This window comes from Aquarana catesbeiana, linkage group LG05 (genome assembly GCF_042186555.1).
Source record: "Aquarana catesbeiana isolate 2022-GZ linkage group LG05, ASM4218655v1, whole genome shotgun sequence".
Taxonomy (NCBI): domain Eukaryota; kingdom Metazoa; phylum Chordata; class Amphibia; order Anura; family Ranidae; genus Aquarana; species Aquarana catesbeiana.
In genome coordinates, this window is record NC_133328.1 from 386,014,934 (window position 1) to 386,032,858 (window position 17,925).

At 43.4% G+C, this 17,925-nt stretch overlaps 1 pseudogene; it reads left to right on the top strand.

The window, feature by feature from the left end:
* The first annotated feature begins 12,455 nt into the window (after positions 1 to 12,455).
* Positions 12,456 to 12,574, top strand: LOC141146359 (5S ribosomal RNA; annotated as a pseudogene).
* The last annotated feature ends 5,351 nt before the right edge of the window (positions 12,575 to 17,925 follow it).

Consider the following 17,925-nt stretch of genomic DNA (forward strand, 5'->3'; position numbering starts at 1 on the left):
GCGGCCAAAGCGGTCATCCCACTGTACTGGAAATCTACAAAAATTCCATCCATACAGGAGTGGCTAAATAAGGTAACGGAGTTTTACGAGATGGAAGAGACTATCGCACAAGCAGGAGAAAATGTGGAAAGATTTCACAAAACTTGGTCACCTTGGCTTATATACAAATACTCACAGGCATATGTGGATGTCATGAACTAGGTCCTGGTGAGAGATAACTTTCATATGATAAGCTAAATATTAAAAAACAGTCTAGTGAGGAACAGTGATTCCAATTAATTTAAACTGAAGGCTTACTACTTAATACCCTTCCCCCTCTTTCTTTTCTTTTTTCCCTTTCCAACTACTCTTTTTCTATGAGTAACAACACAGAATTCATGAATGTTATTCATTGATATATGCTTTATTAAGTTTTACAGTTGTACAAGTTTAAACAATTGATACCAATTCCTGCAATGTAACTGATGTACAATGATGTTTCTGATGTCAATCTAACACTGTATAATACCATGTGGAGCTGCGACTCCACGGATGCATCTTTTGTTATTTCTTTCACAATAAACTTTGATGTGGAAAAAAAAAAAAGCTGCACAGATTCACTCCTACAAGGGATACCTCCACTAGGTCTTCCTGGACCTCCTTCATTGTGACAAAATTTCAATAATCCCTTTACTGTATGATCACATTAGGCCCCCTGGTGTTTCATAGCCTAAAGCTTTAGGACTTGACTCTCTACTCCAGTAAACAAATATCTGACCTCCAGCCTGGTGGACCTTTTATTTCTTCTCAAGATCCCTATGCTTCACACCACTTTCCTAAATGGTCATTTCTTAAGAAAGCCTCTACAGACCCTCAGACAGAATATTACAGATACTTTTAGATAAGACACTAAGGGGGTTATTTACAAAAGGCAAATCCACTTTGCACTACTGAAAGTGCACTTGGAAGTGCAATCTCTGTAAATCTGAGGGGTAGATCTGAAATGAGGGGAAGCTCTGCTAATTTTATCATCCAATCATGTGCAAGCTAAAATGCTTTTTTTATCTTCCTTGCATGTCCCACTCGGATCTACAGCGACTGCACTTCCAAGTACACTTTCAGTGCACTTTAGTAAATAACCCCCTAAATCTCTATATGCTTGCCAGAAACTTGGAAATCCCTTACATAATATCTATCTTTGAGCATATTTTATTTTATTTACTGGGGTCCCCCAAATGCATATCTCTCCTATATTCTCTTATGAACACTTATGCCGCGTACACACGGTCGGACTTTTCGTCTACAAAAGTCCAACAGACGCTGACGGACTAAAGCTGGCTGGTAATCCGATCGTGTGTGGGCTTCTCCGGACTTTCAACTGACTTTTTTAGCCTCAAATCCGACGGACTTTAGATTTGAAACATGCTTCAAATCTTTACGTCGTAACTACGACGGACCCCGAAATCCGCTCGTCTGTGTGCTAGTCCGACGGACAAAAACCCATGCTAGGGCAGCTATTGGCTACTGACTATAAACTTCCTTATTTTAGTCTGTTGTACGTCATCACGTACGAATCCGTCGGACTTTTGTGTGGTCGTGTGTAGGCAAGTCCGTTCGTTAGAAAGTCTGCCGCAAGTCCGCCGAAAGTCCGCCGGAAGTCTGTCGGACAGGCTGTCGGACTTTTGTAGCTGAAAAGTTCGACCGTGTGTACGCGGCATTACTTTCTTCACTTTCCTCTTTTGTATGCTTATGCTAAGAGCTGGGAACAGGACTTGACTAACCCCATAGCACTGGAGGATTGGGATAATATCTGGTGTCAGATGGCTAAATACTCTTTCAACATGATCATAAATCCACTAATAAAGTTATTTTTAGATGGTATTAGGTGCCCGCGATTATAGCAAAAGCTGTTCCATTGTACAATGAAGACTTTTTTTAGGCACTGTGGTCAAAAAGGTGATGCCCTACAAACTTGGTGGTCCTGTCCCAACCTAATTCTCTTCTGCTCCAGAATGTTTGGCCCCATTTTAAGTGTGGTGGCAGAAGTTAGGTTTTACTGTTAGTATTACCTTGCCTACATTAAAATAAATATTGTTTCAGATACAATATATGTTTGACAAATATATTTAGTAACAGTGTTTGAATAGGAAACAGACCTACCCTGGCTTATGGCAAAAATCATCATTTTTAGAAAGCCTAGTTTACCTTAGAGCAGGGAAACTACAAGTCCCATCATGCCTCTGCATCTGGGTGTCATGATTGTGGCTGTCAGAGTCTTGCTATGCCTCATGGGACTTGTAGTTCTGCAACAGCTGGAGGTCCGCTAATAGCATATCCCTGCCCTAGAGTATTATTTAGTTGTGCCAGTCTCTGCTTTTACTTTTGTAATGCGTGCATCTTCTTTCAGACTTATGTTTTTTATTTACAAACAAGTTTATTAGGAAAGTTATATTCAAGTACAGTCAAATTTCAAACTGATGCAAAAATGTAACATAATATAGGTTGGTACAGAGTGTAGGGTATGCATTTTAAAGTTAAAGCAAGACATGTGATGGGCCTTTAAGCATTTGACATATAAAAAAGACTTTGACATATAAGATAAATGCAGACATATTAAAGTATGGGTGAGCATACATTTTTATATATATAGGGTAGAACATCCGTGTTAAACCTATACCAGTGATTAGATCATATCATGAGATACATTTAATACCTTATTTGGGGGTTTAATGGAGAGATACATCCCAATATACCCATTTTTTTTATTGAAAACATGCATTGTGTAATAAAGTGTATGATGAATGCGTTCAGATGCGTTCCATTCTTGCTAATATTCGTGACCAAGGGACTAAAGAACCCCAATTAAAGGTTATTGCCCAATGGATGGAACAAAAAAGGGTATGCAATAATCTGACATATGGGGTAGGTATATCGGATATAGGTTTTGGAGATCTTACCCTTCATGTAAATCACTTTTCAAGCTAATTATCCTCCAATTTTTATGCATATTAGGTCCTTGCTAAAACTAGGTTCTTCTTACCACATAACATTCAATTCTTGGTAGACTTGTGGCAATAAAATGGCTATATTACCTAAACTTTTATTTTATTTTAGAGCAGTGCCACTGATAATAAATCTCCTTAGACTCCCTTTCAGACTCATTTCAATATATACAAGATGGTTCCACAGTAGGAGTAATTTGGAAACATTGAAATATAATTATTAATGGTAGCCATCGATCAAAATCAAATTCCAAAATTTGAAAAACTTTGGCATCCTTGGATAAAACAACAGTTCCTGTCAAACTTCAATGACTCTGTCCTGTTGCCATGGTAACAGATTAAATGACTTACAGAGACACCCATTCTAAGGCTTCAAAGAGAACTAAAAAGAATAATAAACTGACGAGCGGGACAACCTTGTGGACCATACCTCTACCTTTCAACCCTTTTTCTTCTTTCTCTTTCCTTTTCTCCACCTTACGATTAAAGCTTATTATCAGAATTTATTTGACCTATATACACTCTACTTGTAAACAATATGTATAGTAGGTATAAATCATTTAAATACCTACAAAAGTAACTAAGGAAATGATATATATCTTTAATTTAGGTTTACGTGAACCCAATGTTTAATATTTGAAATTTCATTATATTTACCTATATAAACCCTACTGTAAAACAATGAGCTTACTTTATAGAACCTTGTAAACTTACTTTATGTATCTTTATAACATTGTATACTCAATAAACTTCTTTTGACAAGGAAATATAATTATTAAAAATGCTAATATAACAGTTGTAATTAATTTGCTGATGTTGCATATAACCTTATTACAGCTTTTAGTGAAAATTACCTTTATCGGATGACCCACAAGCATGACCCATTTTCACAGATGATCGTCTGTTCATATATTTCAGTATTTATGTTTAATCTGTAATAACCTAGGTTGAATTGGGTAATTGATGTGAACATACCTTTAATACCAAAAGTCATTAATGCCGTGTACGGGCGGACTTTTCGGCATCAAAGGTCCGACGGTCTTTCCGACGGACTTTCAACGGACTTTTGACGGACTTCCGACGGACTTGCGAATGAACGGACTTGCCTACACACGATCACACCAAAGTCCGATGGATTTGTACGTGATGACGTACGACCAGACTAAAATAAGGAAGTTGATAGCCAGTATCCAATAGTTGTCCTAGCATCAGTTTTCATCCATCGGACTAGCATACAGACGAGCAGATTTTTTGACCGGACTCGAGTCCGTCGGAAAGATTTGAAACATGTTCCAAATCTAAAGTCCGTCTAATTTTCGACCGAAAAAGTCCGCTGCAGGTCCAATGAGGCCCACACATGGTCGGATTGTCCGACGGATTCGTCCCATTAGACCAGTCTGGTCGAAAAGTCCGCTCGTGTGTACACAGCATAATTTAGGTTATTGCAAGTGGAATGTAAGTGAGAACAAAAGAAACATGGAGCAAATTCTTTCTTTCTTGTTCATACATCACGGGACACAGAGCTCTATCAATTACTTAGTGGGTTAGATAGTCACCATCAGGTGATTGGACACTGGCAAATCCTAATTACAAGGCGAGTTCCTCCGCTATATAACCCCTCCCATATGGAGAGTACCTCTGTTTTTTCACCAGTGTCTAAGGTGGTTGGCCACATTAAAGATGGAGGAGAAAGAGGAGCCTGTAAGCAGGAACCTAGAACCCTGAAGGTTAACACAACGTTACCCGCTGGGTGAAGGGTGAAGGTTGCATCTGTCTGTTCTCAGCAGTCCTGCTGCGGGGATAAGGTAAGTGAAGACAAGTATACACATTATGAATTATCTTCTATAAGTAGTTTGCATGTCTTACCTGTTTTCCGCCACTACATACCTTCCAGTATACACGCTCAGTGAAGCCAGTCTGTGAAGCCGCTCACCTCCTCCGCTGCAGGCTCTGCCACATGATCTGAAAGGGGATCCCACGAAGTCTAAAGGGTTCGACGTAGTCCTCCGGTTATCTCCTTTCTCCCCCCCTCGCCCCGGGCCGCCGCCATGTTGGTCCTACGTGCGCGTGCTTTTACGGCGGATTCGGCGGGGAAGGAGGGAGCATAGTTGCTAGCGCCATGCACGTGTGGCGCGCATGGCGCATCAGTGCGCAGGCGCAAGGTGGCTGTTTTTAAAAGCCCAGGACGCCAGAGCCCTGTAAGCGGTGGGACACAGAGCTGTGGGCAGTAGGCATCTCGGTGGGTTCAGATCCAGGCATATCTAAGACACCTACTCGGCATCAGGTTGTGCAGACTAAGCTAATAATATTGTAAGACTAGGCACAACAGTGATTGCATTCATACTAGTACCTCTTGTCAGCTTAGGACTATGTCTACCCGTAAGAGGGCTTCAGGGGCAGGTAAAAGAGCTTAGATCTAAAGGTTCTATCCCCCCTGAAAGACTGGAGGTAGCCGCATAGGATGAGCCATTGCCTCTGTCAGGCTTGCAGCCTCTCCCAACATTGCAGCCCTGCATAGGTCTTTTAAAGATGTTGTTTGCATTTGCAGTGTGTGTGGTGTACAGGGGAAGTTAGCTGCTTAATCGCAGCATCCTCACAAGAGGGCAGAAATTGGGGTAGTTCCCCTTCCCCTGCCCTAAATCCTCAATCAAGAGGATCAACAATCTGATGATGAAAGATCACCATCAGGGGATAGGGAACAGGTGCAGTCTGACAAGGCGGAGGTAGCAGAGGCCTCACAAGCTCTGGATTTGTAGCTGCAATCTTTTACAGAGATTCGGGCTGCGTATAACTTACCCTCAGCCTAGACGGCCGAAGCCTCTGTCTCCTACTTGGGTTTTTTCTTAAATTCCCATAGGCTTGGGGGCGTGGCCTGGACGGCAATGTGAGCGGACGTGTTTGAGCAGAACTCCGCTATATCCTGTCAGCGATATCCTGCACTTTTCCAGCTAACAAATTCTCCTACATTTGGGTGAATATACCCTGCAACACCTGCTCTAATATGTCACCGCCAAAGAGAAACAACACAGCATCCTCCTCCCTGGAAAGATACTGGAGAGTAGATCGGGACCTAGAAGGGCAAGATGGCGACTCAGCAGCCCCACACGCTGCCCAACATACACGAGGCGGCTGACACTGCTAAGGTCCTGGAGGCGATCTCCTTATGCCAATCCACATTAACAACTAAGATAGAGGAGGTGAAGGTGGACATCTCGTTAATCCGACAGGACATAACTAAGATCCGGGAGAGGGTCACGGAAGCGGAGACCAGAATAAGCCACGTGGAGGACATGTTGTATCCCCTGCAGCACTCCCAGGAAGATTTACAGCGCAAAATCCAATAACTAGCTCAGAAGCAGGATGAGCTTGAAAATTGGGCCCACAGATCCAATCTCCGATTCATTGGTCTCCCGGAGGGCTCTGAGGGTTCAGACCCAGCCACCTTTCTTGAAAAACTTCTGACCACCGCATACGGCAGAGAGGCTTTCTCTACCACATTTGTGGTGGAACGTGCCCATCGTATGCCTGCACGCTACCCCCCTGAAGGTGCACCACGCACATTTATATCAAAGCTATTAAACTTTAGAGACAGAGATACCATCCTCCGCCTGGCCAGAACCAAGGGGAATATACCTTTTCAGTCGGGTCATGTGATGGCGTTCCCGGATCTCTCTGCGGAGGTGCAAAAACAGCGGGCTCGATTCGGTGAGATTAAACGGCAGTTAAGGGTCCATAACCTAAAATACGCAATGTTGTTTCCACCCCTTCTTCGCGTGGTGGGAGAGGACCGAGCGCACTTTTTCGGGGATCCGATGCTTGCAGCGGCTTGGTTGGATCAACGTGAAGCGGAGAGAAACCGGCCTGCCAGATAGAACATTTGACCTGCTGCTTTGTGTGACTGTAAGTTGCCTCACTTGCCTGCAATACGAACAGAGACTCACGTACTGAATCTGTAACTGACCCCCGATTCACATGCTTCTTTAGCAAACTTAGAACATTCTACTGCAATTAGTTGGGGCACATAGCGAAACTTACAGGGGGTGTGCTGGGTGCCCCTGATATATACCCCCTCTTAAGTTTATCCCTAAGGGTTCCAGATACTGTACAGCCAATATCTATTTGGGAAAGGCCTTCCCTTTGTGACCGGTGTGCGAGAAGACAGGACTTAACCACACATGGATCTAGGCTGATCTCCTTATATTCCCGTGTTCACCTCCTTTCCACAAGGACTCTTCTTTCTCCCCTTTATTTTTGAGGAGAAGGGGAGGTCAATAATTGCTTTGTGTTGTTTTCTCAACCTCAAAGTTTTTCACTAGACGTTTATTGTTGCTATATATCACGGCTGAGTTAACGGTCAGAGTTATACACCTACCGGTTATTGTCAAGCAATGCCGTCTGTTACTCTAATAGCTGGGTTTACCACCAGCGTTTGTTCACCCCCACTCGCGGTAGTTACTTTGTTACTAATGTCATTATTGAGCCATCAGCGGGTAAAAGTTAAAGCAGTGCGATTATTTTCCTTTTGTACGAGTAGCCAGATGCTTACATGTAAACGCACAGGTTTTGGGTTCTATGCCCCAGCCAAGTTTGGGAGGCGGAGGGCAGGGAGGGGGGAAAGGTTTAGTTGTCCGGTTTATCTAAGGAATTATGTTTATATCACATTAAAATGTAATGGAAGGTATTATACATGGTACAAATTGCTCTTGTTATTGGGTAAAACCCGTGCTGTATGGGTTGTGGGTGATTATGTCTCGGGTAAAGCTCAGTGACCGTCGTCTCAACAGCACTCAACAACTAAATTATGGCTAGCATAAAGTTTCTAACTTGGAACGTTAGAGGAATTCAGGACAAGATTAAGCGCTCTGCGATATTTGGGTGTCTTAAGTCCTATCGGGCTGACATATCTGTTCTGGTTGAGAAGCATGTTACTGGACAACTTCAGATTGCATTGAAATGCCCGTGGATAGGCTGGGCCTATCATGCCACCCACACTCCATACTCCCGGGGGGTTTCTTTCCTGATTGCTAAGACCCCTCTGTTTAGTCTTATATCAGTGCGGACGGTTCCTCAAGGCAGGTTCATATTCTTGCATTGTACTCTGTCAGGTACTCAGTATCTCATAATGGCTTTCTACATCCCCCACCGTACACGTCTAATCTAATTAATGAGGGCTTTCTGTTTATGGCAAAACATCCCACGATCCCAGCCATTTGGCTTGGAGATTTCAATATGGTTCTAGATCCATCGGTGGACAGGCTGCAGCTGAGTCGGAGCACTCAACCTCATAACATTACCTGATTTGGGCGTACCTTAACAGAATTCTCACTTACCGATACATGGTGATATAAACACCCAGTTGCTCAGGCATTCTCCTGCTTCTCTGCGACACACTCCACTATGTCCCAAATAGATCTGATACTGATCTCGAACATTTTACTCCCCTTGCTAACTGATTCAGGCTACCACACTAGGTCTCTATCCGATCACGCTCCATGTTGGGCCTCTCTGAAGCTCGCCCCACAGGTGGGGCCTGGTGTTTGGCACCTTCATCCCTTCTGGATTTCTGCTTTGGGGGATCAGGAGGACATACACGGGGAGTGGCACTTTTATTTTAATACCAATCGGGGTTCTTCTCCGGTTGATATGGTTTGGGAATCCTTTAAACTTCATGTCCTTGTCCTATTGTCAGCACGCATTAATAGATTGAAAGCCTCCTCAAGGGCACTAATTCAGCAGGCCACTGAAAAATTAGACTTGATTACAAATGAATTCAGTATAGATCCTACGCCTGACAAAGCTTCAGCACTGAAATTTCACACCCGGATAGTGGATCAACTACATTTCGAAAAGGCCAAACAAAAGTTATTCTTCTCAAAGCAGAGGGTATTTGAACAAGGTGAGCGGGCCGGCAAATTGTTGGCGTATCTGGCTAGACAAGATGTCAGACCCCCAGTGGTGGTCTCCCTAATGGCTCCAAATAATGTGCTGCTGACAGACCCCCCCGGCAGTGGCGGATACATTTAGGACATACTTTGCCGATCTTTACTCATCTCAAGTAAAGGTTACCGCACAGGAAACCCAGACCTTTCTTCAAGATATTCCCTTTCCACAAATCTCGGAATCCCAGTTGGTGGACCTTGAGGCTCCTCTTACTGTGGACGAGATTGCGGCGGCCGTGGCATCCCTGGCGCCTGCAAAGGCTCCCGGACTGGACGGCCTGCCGCTAGACTTTTATGCCGCTTACTCAGAGGAACTAGTCCATGAGCTATTGAGGTTGTATAACCATATTTTTGAATCCGAATCGCTCCCCCACTCACTTCGGCAAGCGGTAATCATAGTGCTTCCTAAGCCGGGCAAGGATCCACTACTCCTCGATTCTTACCATCCAATCTCGCTGCTACAGGCTGATATCAAAATCTTGGCAAAGATTTTGGCTATTTGCCTGAATCAAATTATTTTATCTCTCATACACCCGGATCAGATGGGATTCGTGCCTGGGAAAAACACAGCCATGAATCTACGACGTCTATACATGAATGTTTCAGCAGTACATGAGGAGGTAGGGAATAGGGCAGTGGTGGCACTTGACGCCGCTAAGGCGTTCGACTCCGTGGAGTGGGGATACCTTTGGGAGTGTTTGAGAGGCTTCGGGTTTGGACCTAATTTTATTAAATGGGTCAAATTACTTTACTTTCTACCTGAAGCCCGGGTGACAGTGAATGGGAGGACGTCAGACCCATTCCCCCTTGAACGGGGGACCAGACAGGGCTGCCCGCTCTCCCCACTCCTTTACGTACTGGCGGTAGAGCCACTTGCCATTTCTCTCAGGAACAATCCCAAAATACGGGGCCTTCGGGTAGGGAGCTTGGTGGAGACGGTGAGTCTTTATGCGGACGATATGCTCCTGTATCTGGAAGACACAGGCACATCTTTACAGGCTGCCCTTCAGACTATTGAGGACTTTAGTAAACACTCTGGGCTGCGTATGAACTGGTCAAAATCACTAATTTTGCCTCTAGATGTATCACCCCCTACTAGCTTATCAGCGACCCTTCCCTTGCAGAGAGTGGCATCTATCCAATATTTGGGAATACAAATAACCAGAGACCCAATAGAATTTTTAGATAATAACATCTTTTTATATATCTTAAATCTCATCTACAAATATGGGCACGACTTCCACTGGGGATAATGGGTAGGATCAACCTTATCAAAATGATCATAATGCCTAAGTTTTTGTATGTGTTTTGGAACTCACCAGTACTTATCCCTCTTAAAGTATTTAAAACAATTGACAAAATTATTAATTCATTCGTGTGGGGCCCGAGTAGAAATAAACTAGCCTGGAATACCCTTAAAAATCCAACCTCATCGGGGGGGCAGCCCTTCCTGACTTTCACGCATACTATATAGCTGCACAGCTATTGCACTTTTATTACATTCACAATACAGATGGTGCCAAATACCAGGCCCTTGTTTGTAACAAACCTAACAAAGATACCCACTCCCCCCTACAGGTATTATTCAGAGGTAGAGCTGGCAGGAGGAGTGCAGGTGGCCGGGGATCTCTACTGCTCCAACACAAACGCGTTTGGGAGATAGTGCTTAAACTAATTGGAGCTGACTTTTTTCATTCACAACTACCTACACGCATGTTATTTAACTATAGGCAAATGAAACACGCCTTACAAGCACAATTTGTAAAAGGTTTCCCAAACCCACAAGTACTATCTCTTGTAGATGTGATTACAGGTGTAGACCCGGCCAAACTGATATCAACCCTATATGTCGCTTTGCGGGCACGCTCGATTGCGGGTATCATTGACACAGCGAAACTTAGATGGGAAGAGATGATTCCGATTGGGATGAGGTCCTAGAAAACATTAAAAAGGTGTCTCCAAGGCTTCCGGAGCGACTGACTCAGCTGTACATAATCCACAAATCCTATCTTACACCAACTAGAATTGCTAAATTCTCCCAAAACCAGGACCCAAAGTGTCCACGGTGTACAAGTCCATCATGCTCCTTTTTTCATCTCATGTGGTCATATCCGGATATCCAAAACTACTGGACACAAATCATCACATTTTTACATGATGATATGGGCTCGCCCGTCCAACTGGAGCCAAAGTTATGTGTACTGGGGCTACTTCCAGATATTACCATTGACAAATTTTCAGCTACTTTTCTATACGAAACGCTCTTTTATGCAAGAAAGCTAGTGGCTAGACACTGGATGAGGGCCACCCCTCCCACTTTCCAGGCTTGGATTAAAGCGGTAAATATGTCCTTACCTTATAAAAAGGTTATATATAAACACAGGGGATGTCCTGATAAGTATAACAAGATTTGGGATGCGTGGCTTGATAATACAAGTACATGTGATGAATAGATATACAGATAATATTAAGTAAAGGAGTCAGGAATTGTCCCAAATTCCACATAAGAAAGGTAGAGAGACGGCTCGGTGTGTGAGGTGTATTGCGGACGTGAGGTGAAAGCATCTGGAAGCGCTTTTTTCACTTGTGTTTACATGGGGAACGAGTGTCTACTTGCCACGTAGAGGATTCCTGCCAAAGAGGTCTATGAGTGATTTGTTTACAGTCTATACCTGAGGCTGGGGTTGACAGCCACTCGCCCGCTTGATCTCCTGATAAGAGATCTAAGGAGACGGTAAGGGGCCATTTTTGGTAGAGGTGGAGGAACCTTTCTGTCAACACTTATTCCCGGGTGATCCAGACGCATGTTATACACCATTTGGACGTTTACCTCTCTCTCCTTGGCAACGACTTTCTACCTCTATGAACTTTTTACTCCATGTAATCTGCAATTTTGGACTTTAAATGTTCATTGTCTTTATCACTAGGTTTATTTGAATTACGTGGGTTATGTAATCACTGTTTTATTATGAACCCCACATACATGAAGTTTTAAATATTCTTTATTCAACAGGGTGATCACATCATCCTACTGGTTTCATGTCACATATTGCAGCGCAGCCTTTTTTATTTTGGTTTGTATAGCAAGTGGATGTGTCTCACATTTTTGGTTGCAGCTTTTTTGTCTTATACATTGTTTTCTTTGGGGATAGCGCAGTAATTTTTTCCAGCTTGTAGTTACATAAGAAAGGTGCCATACTATGAGAAGGGAGTGTTCAGGAAAGCTTTGTGTTCTGTAAATGCATATTGCACATTACTTATAGGACTTTTGTCAATACTTTCTAGCTTATGTCATTCATAATGTAATTTTACACATGTACCGCACTCTTATCCAAGTGCTCTGTTTAATGTAAAACATGTATGTATATCTTCTTTTTTATTTTTTCAAATAAACATGTTCCTTTAAAAAAAAAAAAAAAAAAATTCCCATAGGCTTCTTCTTGTACCTTTACAAGTCCATCTATTACTAGAACCTCCACAAGGTCCTCATGCAGGTGCTTGCTTACAAACTAGCCAAACACACAACTGCTGAAATGCCTACGGCCACATGACCCTGAAAGTGCCTGATCTCAACTGATCTCAGAGGCTAAGCAGGGTTGGGTCTGGTTAGTACCTGAATGGGAGACCATCTGGGAATACCAGGTGCTATACACGGTTCTGTGCACATTGTTGCTAACACAATCAGCAAAACGCATGAGTGCGGGAACGCACGTCAGCGGAGGATAACTTCCTTCTTATCAGTCCACATATTTGCATAAATTACCTGAGTATTGGAATGTACAAGATGCATGTGGCAGAACATGTAATACACATAAACATACACGTTTTTTTCTGTTTGTGGTGGACTTACATAGTCGCATGAGAATGCTTGGTCGTTAAGTGCTTATTTGCACAGAAATGCCTAAAAATCGCATGAATGCCTAAAATTGCATAATTGCCTAAAAACGCATGAATGCCTGTTTGCATAAAGATACGGGGTCGCACAAGAGTGCTTGACCTCACAAGAGTCCTTGTTTGTCCAGGAATACTTGCTCATGCAGAAAGGTTTGTTTTCACAGAAATGCCTAAATCGGATAAGAATGCTTGGGTGCATAAAGTTGCGGGATCACACCAGGGTGTTTGACCTCACAAGAGTCCTTGATTACCCAAGGATACTTGGTCACGCAGAGAGGCTTGTTTTACAGAAATGCCTAAAAACGCATAATGATCTCCTTCTGAATTCCTCTTCCATGGTGGCTGGTATCTGTACCTCTCCTCTCCTGCTATCTGGACCTTGGATCCACGTGATGGTTTGGATGTGTTCACAGCAAAGAAGCATGATCCCACTGGTCCCTCCCGGCTCTCAAGTAAGTCTTTCAGTGTGGCTCTCCTGCAGGCTGGTTTGGAGTGTCCCAGTAACTGGAGAGCAAATCCCACGGCTGCCAACCAATGTAACGAGCCCCTGCTCGCTCAGTTCCACTCTCCCGACACTCCTCTGTGGCTATTGAATCAGATTGCAGATCGCAACATCTGATGGTTCGGTCATCCGATCCTCCAGGATTCGAACTACAGCTATGTGCCGTTCTAATCCAGTTGTGATAGCTCCGAACAAACACCAGGCAGGCTGTATGTAAGTTCAAACAGGAATCTCACATTTATTGGATGCACACAACACAATTTTATACACAGCAGTTTGAACACCCTTCCCCCAACAACCACTTTCCTACTGTTAATTGTAAAGTACACTTTAGTCTTCAATTAAGGTCCTCTTGGCCATGCAAATGAAGACTTGAAACAGAGTCAGCAGGGATTAGTCTGATAGCTTGAATAGGATGACTGATATGTGTAATGACACAGAGAAGCCCCAGGGGGTAATTAAAGTACATAAACAAACAGTCAAACACAGGACAATGCCTTCCTTCCAGACCATGGAGCTGTCTGGTGGGGGTTAGCCTTAAAACAGGGCACCAGATCCCCCCCCCACTGTGTAATAGAATCAAAGGGAAATACTTCAGTATTCCAAGCTTCATGACAAATGCCTGTTTGCATAAAGACACAAGAGTGCTTGACCCCACAAGAGTCCTTGTTTGTCCAGGAATACTTGCTCACGCAGAAAGGCTTGTTTTCACAGAAATGCCTAAATCGCATAAGAATGCTTGGGTGCATAAAGTTGCGGGATCACACCAGGGTGTTTGACCTCACAAGAGTCCTTGATTACCCAAGGCTACTTGGTCACGAGGAGAGGCTTGTTTTATAGAAATGCCTAAAACACATTAAGATCCTTGATTGCATAAAGATGCTGGATCGCACAGGGTTGCTTGATCTCACAAGAGTCCTTGATTACTCAAGGATACTTTGTCACGTGGAGAAGCAAATTTTTTCAGAAATGCTTAAATTCGCATAAAGATGCTTGATTGCATAAGAGTCCTTGGTCTCACAAGGGTACTTGTGCGCATAGTAGTGCTTATAATGCATAAAATGTTTGGTCACATAAAAGATGCTGAATCGCATAAGAATGCATGATCACCTAAGGTTGCATGATCACCTAGATTTGCATGGTTGCATAATGAGGCATGTTAATTTAGCCTCCTTAATTATATAGGATTCTTTATGTTCACATAGGAATACGTGTCTGCCTGGATACATGATGTGTAATCTTACACATTCAGAGATGCATGCTTGCTTGCAAGGTGCCCGTTCCATAGCACACGTGCTATAGGTATGCGTGTGTACAGCGCACATGTTTTATGTTTTAAACATATTGTAGAAAATTCATGCTTCCATGAATGCATGCTTCTTTTGAGCCATTTGGCGTTAACTCTTGGCACTTACACATATGGAGAATTGTTTGCATATGTGTTTTCAGAACACTGCATTTCACAGGGAAACAGCACCTCTTTTGGTTGGTAGGCTTGCCCTTGTGGTTTGCCACCATGCTCAAGTCTTTTATACACTGCTGGGGCCTGCCTCCAGTGGGTCTAAAGGGCTCAGGGTATAGCTGTAATGGCATACCAAGGCAGTCTGCTGCCGATAGATCAGTCAGTAGCATGGCTGGATCTAAGTGTGTCCAGCATGGTCTTTATAGCCCTATGGAGGCTAGAGTATTTGGGGACATAGCCCAAAGCAGGGTATCTTTTACCGGAATCAAAGGCCAACACCATAAAGATTTGGCCCAAGTGGGTAAAGCAAGAGATAGACCTTCCATTTGCCTTTGTATGAGGTTGTTCGGGAAGATGGTAGCCTCATTTAAGTCTGTTCCTTTTGCCCAGTTTTCACTCAACGCCATTACTGAACAGCATACTGTCTGCTTGAAGCAAGAGGATCCAAGCCTTAGTTTTTTCCAGGCGCCTGACGTTAGAAATACATAAGAGCCTCAGTTGGTGGTTGTTAGCCAAAAGTCTACAGGAAAATCCTTAATTCCAGTCAACAGGAAAGTGGTAACTATGGATACCAACCTTATAGAAGAGCTTTAGCTCCAAGGAAAGTGGTCCAAACAAAAAGGTTCCTGCCCGTCAATATTCTGGAGATTCAGTACATTTGGCTCTCAGGGCCTGGACTTACAGGTCACAAGGCTGTCCTGTCCAGATACAATCCGACAATTCTACAGCAGTGACCTATATCAATCAAGCAGGCACCAGGAGTCTGAATGCCCAGAGGGAGGTGAACCATTTTTTGTTTGGACAGAGAGGCATGTTCCTTGCCTATCTGCAGCCTTCATTCCAAGGATGGAAATTTGGCAGTGGATTATCTAAGCTGCCAGCAGCTGTGTCCAGGAGAATGGTCTCTACACCCCTCCATATTTCAAGCCATATGCTAGAAACGGGGTACCCCGGATGTAGATCTTCTAGCCTCCAGGTTCAACATGAAGCCAGATGATTTTTTTGTCCAGAACAAAGGGTCCACTAGCATGCAGAACAGATGCATTGATAATTCCTTGGGATCAGTTCTCTCTGAACTAGGTGTTTTCTCCGGTTCCGCTCCTTCCGTGTCTTCTTCACAGAATTGGGGCGGGGAATTAACCGGTTATTCTGGTGGCTCCAGCCTGGCCCAGAAGGCCTTGGTATACAGGAATCCTAAAGATGGCAGTAGGATGACTGTGGATTCTTCCACTATGCCTAGACCTGCTCTCACAGGGACTAATATTCCATCTTTCCTTATGGAATCTAAATTGGATGGCTTGACTGTTGATACCTACATCCTGAAAAGTAGTGGGCTTTCGGGTTCAGTTCTCTCTACTCTGGTTAATGCTAGGGGACCGGCCTCCAGGCTCGTCTATCACAGAGCCTGTAAGGTGTATGTTTCCTGGCGTGAATCCAGGGGTTGGCATCCTCAAAGGTATGCCAGTGGCAGAAGTCTCGCCTTTCTACAGTTAGGGGTAGAAATGAAACTGGCCTTGAGCACATCAAGGGTCAGTTCTCGGCCTTATCAATTTTTTTCAGAGGCCACTCGCCTCTCATTCCTTAGTCCGGACTTTTTATCCAAGGGGTGTCTCGTTTAATTCTGCCAGTTGAGTCTCCCTTGTGCCCGTGGGATTTGAATGGTCTGTTTTTTACAAAAATAGCCTTCTGAACCAATACGCCATATTCCTTTGGTTCTTTTGACCAGAAGATTGAGTTTCTGGTTGTCATATCCTATGCTAGAGGGGTATCAGAATCAACAGCTTTTTGCTGCCTAAGGTGGTATCAGGATTTCATCTGAACCAAGATGTTGTAGCACCATCCTTGTACGGGTCCGCATTCTGTGGTGGAAAGGTTGTTACACTCTCTTGATGTAGTAAGAGCAGTCAAGGTCTATCTGAAAGCGATTGCACTGATATGCAAAGCTGATGCTTTGTTTGTACTGCCGGAAGGTCCTAGAAAGGGCCAGGCAGCATCAAAATCCACTATCTCTAAGTAGATTAGGCGGGTTATTGTTCAGGCTTATGGTTTCATTTGAGAGCGCACTCGATTAGAGCACTAAGTTCTTCATGGGCAGTGCTTCACCAGGCCTCCTTGGCTAAGATCTGCAAGGCTGCAACTTGGTCTTCCATGCATACATTCACCGAATTCTTTCGGGTGGATGTGAAAGGGCATGAGGATACTGCCTTCGGGTGCAGTGTGCTGCAGGCAGCAGTATAGGTCCCCAAGTCCGATGGCAGTCTGCCTTTTGATCTGTGTCTCCCTCCCCTCAATGTGGGCATTGCTCTGGGACATCCCATAAAGTAATTAATAGAGCTCTGTGTCCCGTGATGTATGAACAAGAAAATAGGATTTTTTAATTCAGCTTACCTGTAAAATCCTTTTCTTGGAAGTACATCATGGGACGCAGAGCTCCCGCCCCCCTCTTTGGGATTTATGTATATATACGTTGGGATACTTATTGCTTTGCTACAAAACTGAGGCACTCTCCATATGGGAGGGGTTCTATAGAGGAGGAACTTGCCTTGTAATTAGGGTTTGCCAGTGTCCAGTCACCTGATGGTGACGATCTAACCCACTAAGTAATTGATAGAGCTCTGTGTCCCGTGATGTGCTCCCAAGAAAAGGATTTTACAGGTAAGCTGTATTAAAAAAAATCCAATTTTCAGGTATTTCTCTGCTGAGGACCATTTCAGGATGCCTTGGAGTTCAGTTATTTTATTTGGTTGACCTAAAAGGTATTCATATTTGTTATGATTGCAAGTATTTTCATCTTTTCATATCTAACTCAATTTACACATTACATGGACTTTAAGTGCCACAAGAGCAACTTGATACAACTTAATAATCACATGGATCACAAGCTGTTTTTTTCATTTCTAAGTTGACTGACTTTAAAAAAAAAAACAATTCTTTAAAAAAAAAAAAATGACTGGATTTATTAGGGTACATGTCAAGTTTACCTATTTCCTGCTTTCCCTGCCTAGCCTATTTTAAATAGGTCTAATGATTGAAAATATTATTATTCCACGAAGTGCCGATTTATGTGAATGTCTTCAGTTGATGATTTTGGAAGTTTAGGTAGCATATGTAAAAAGGAATGGAATTTAAATTTTGGTCACATAACTT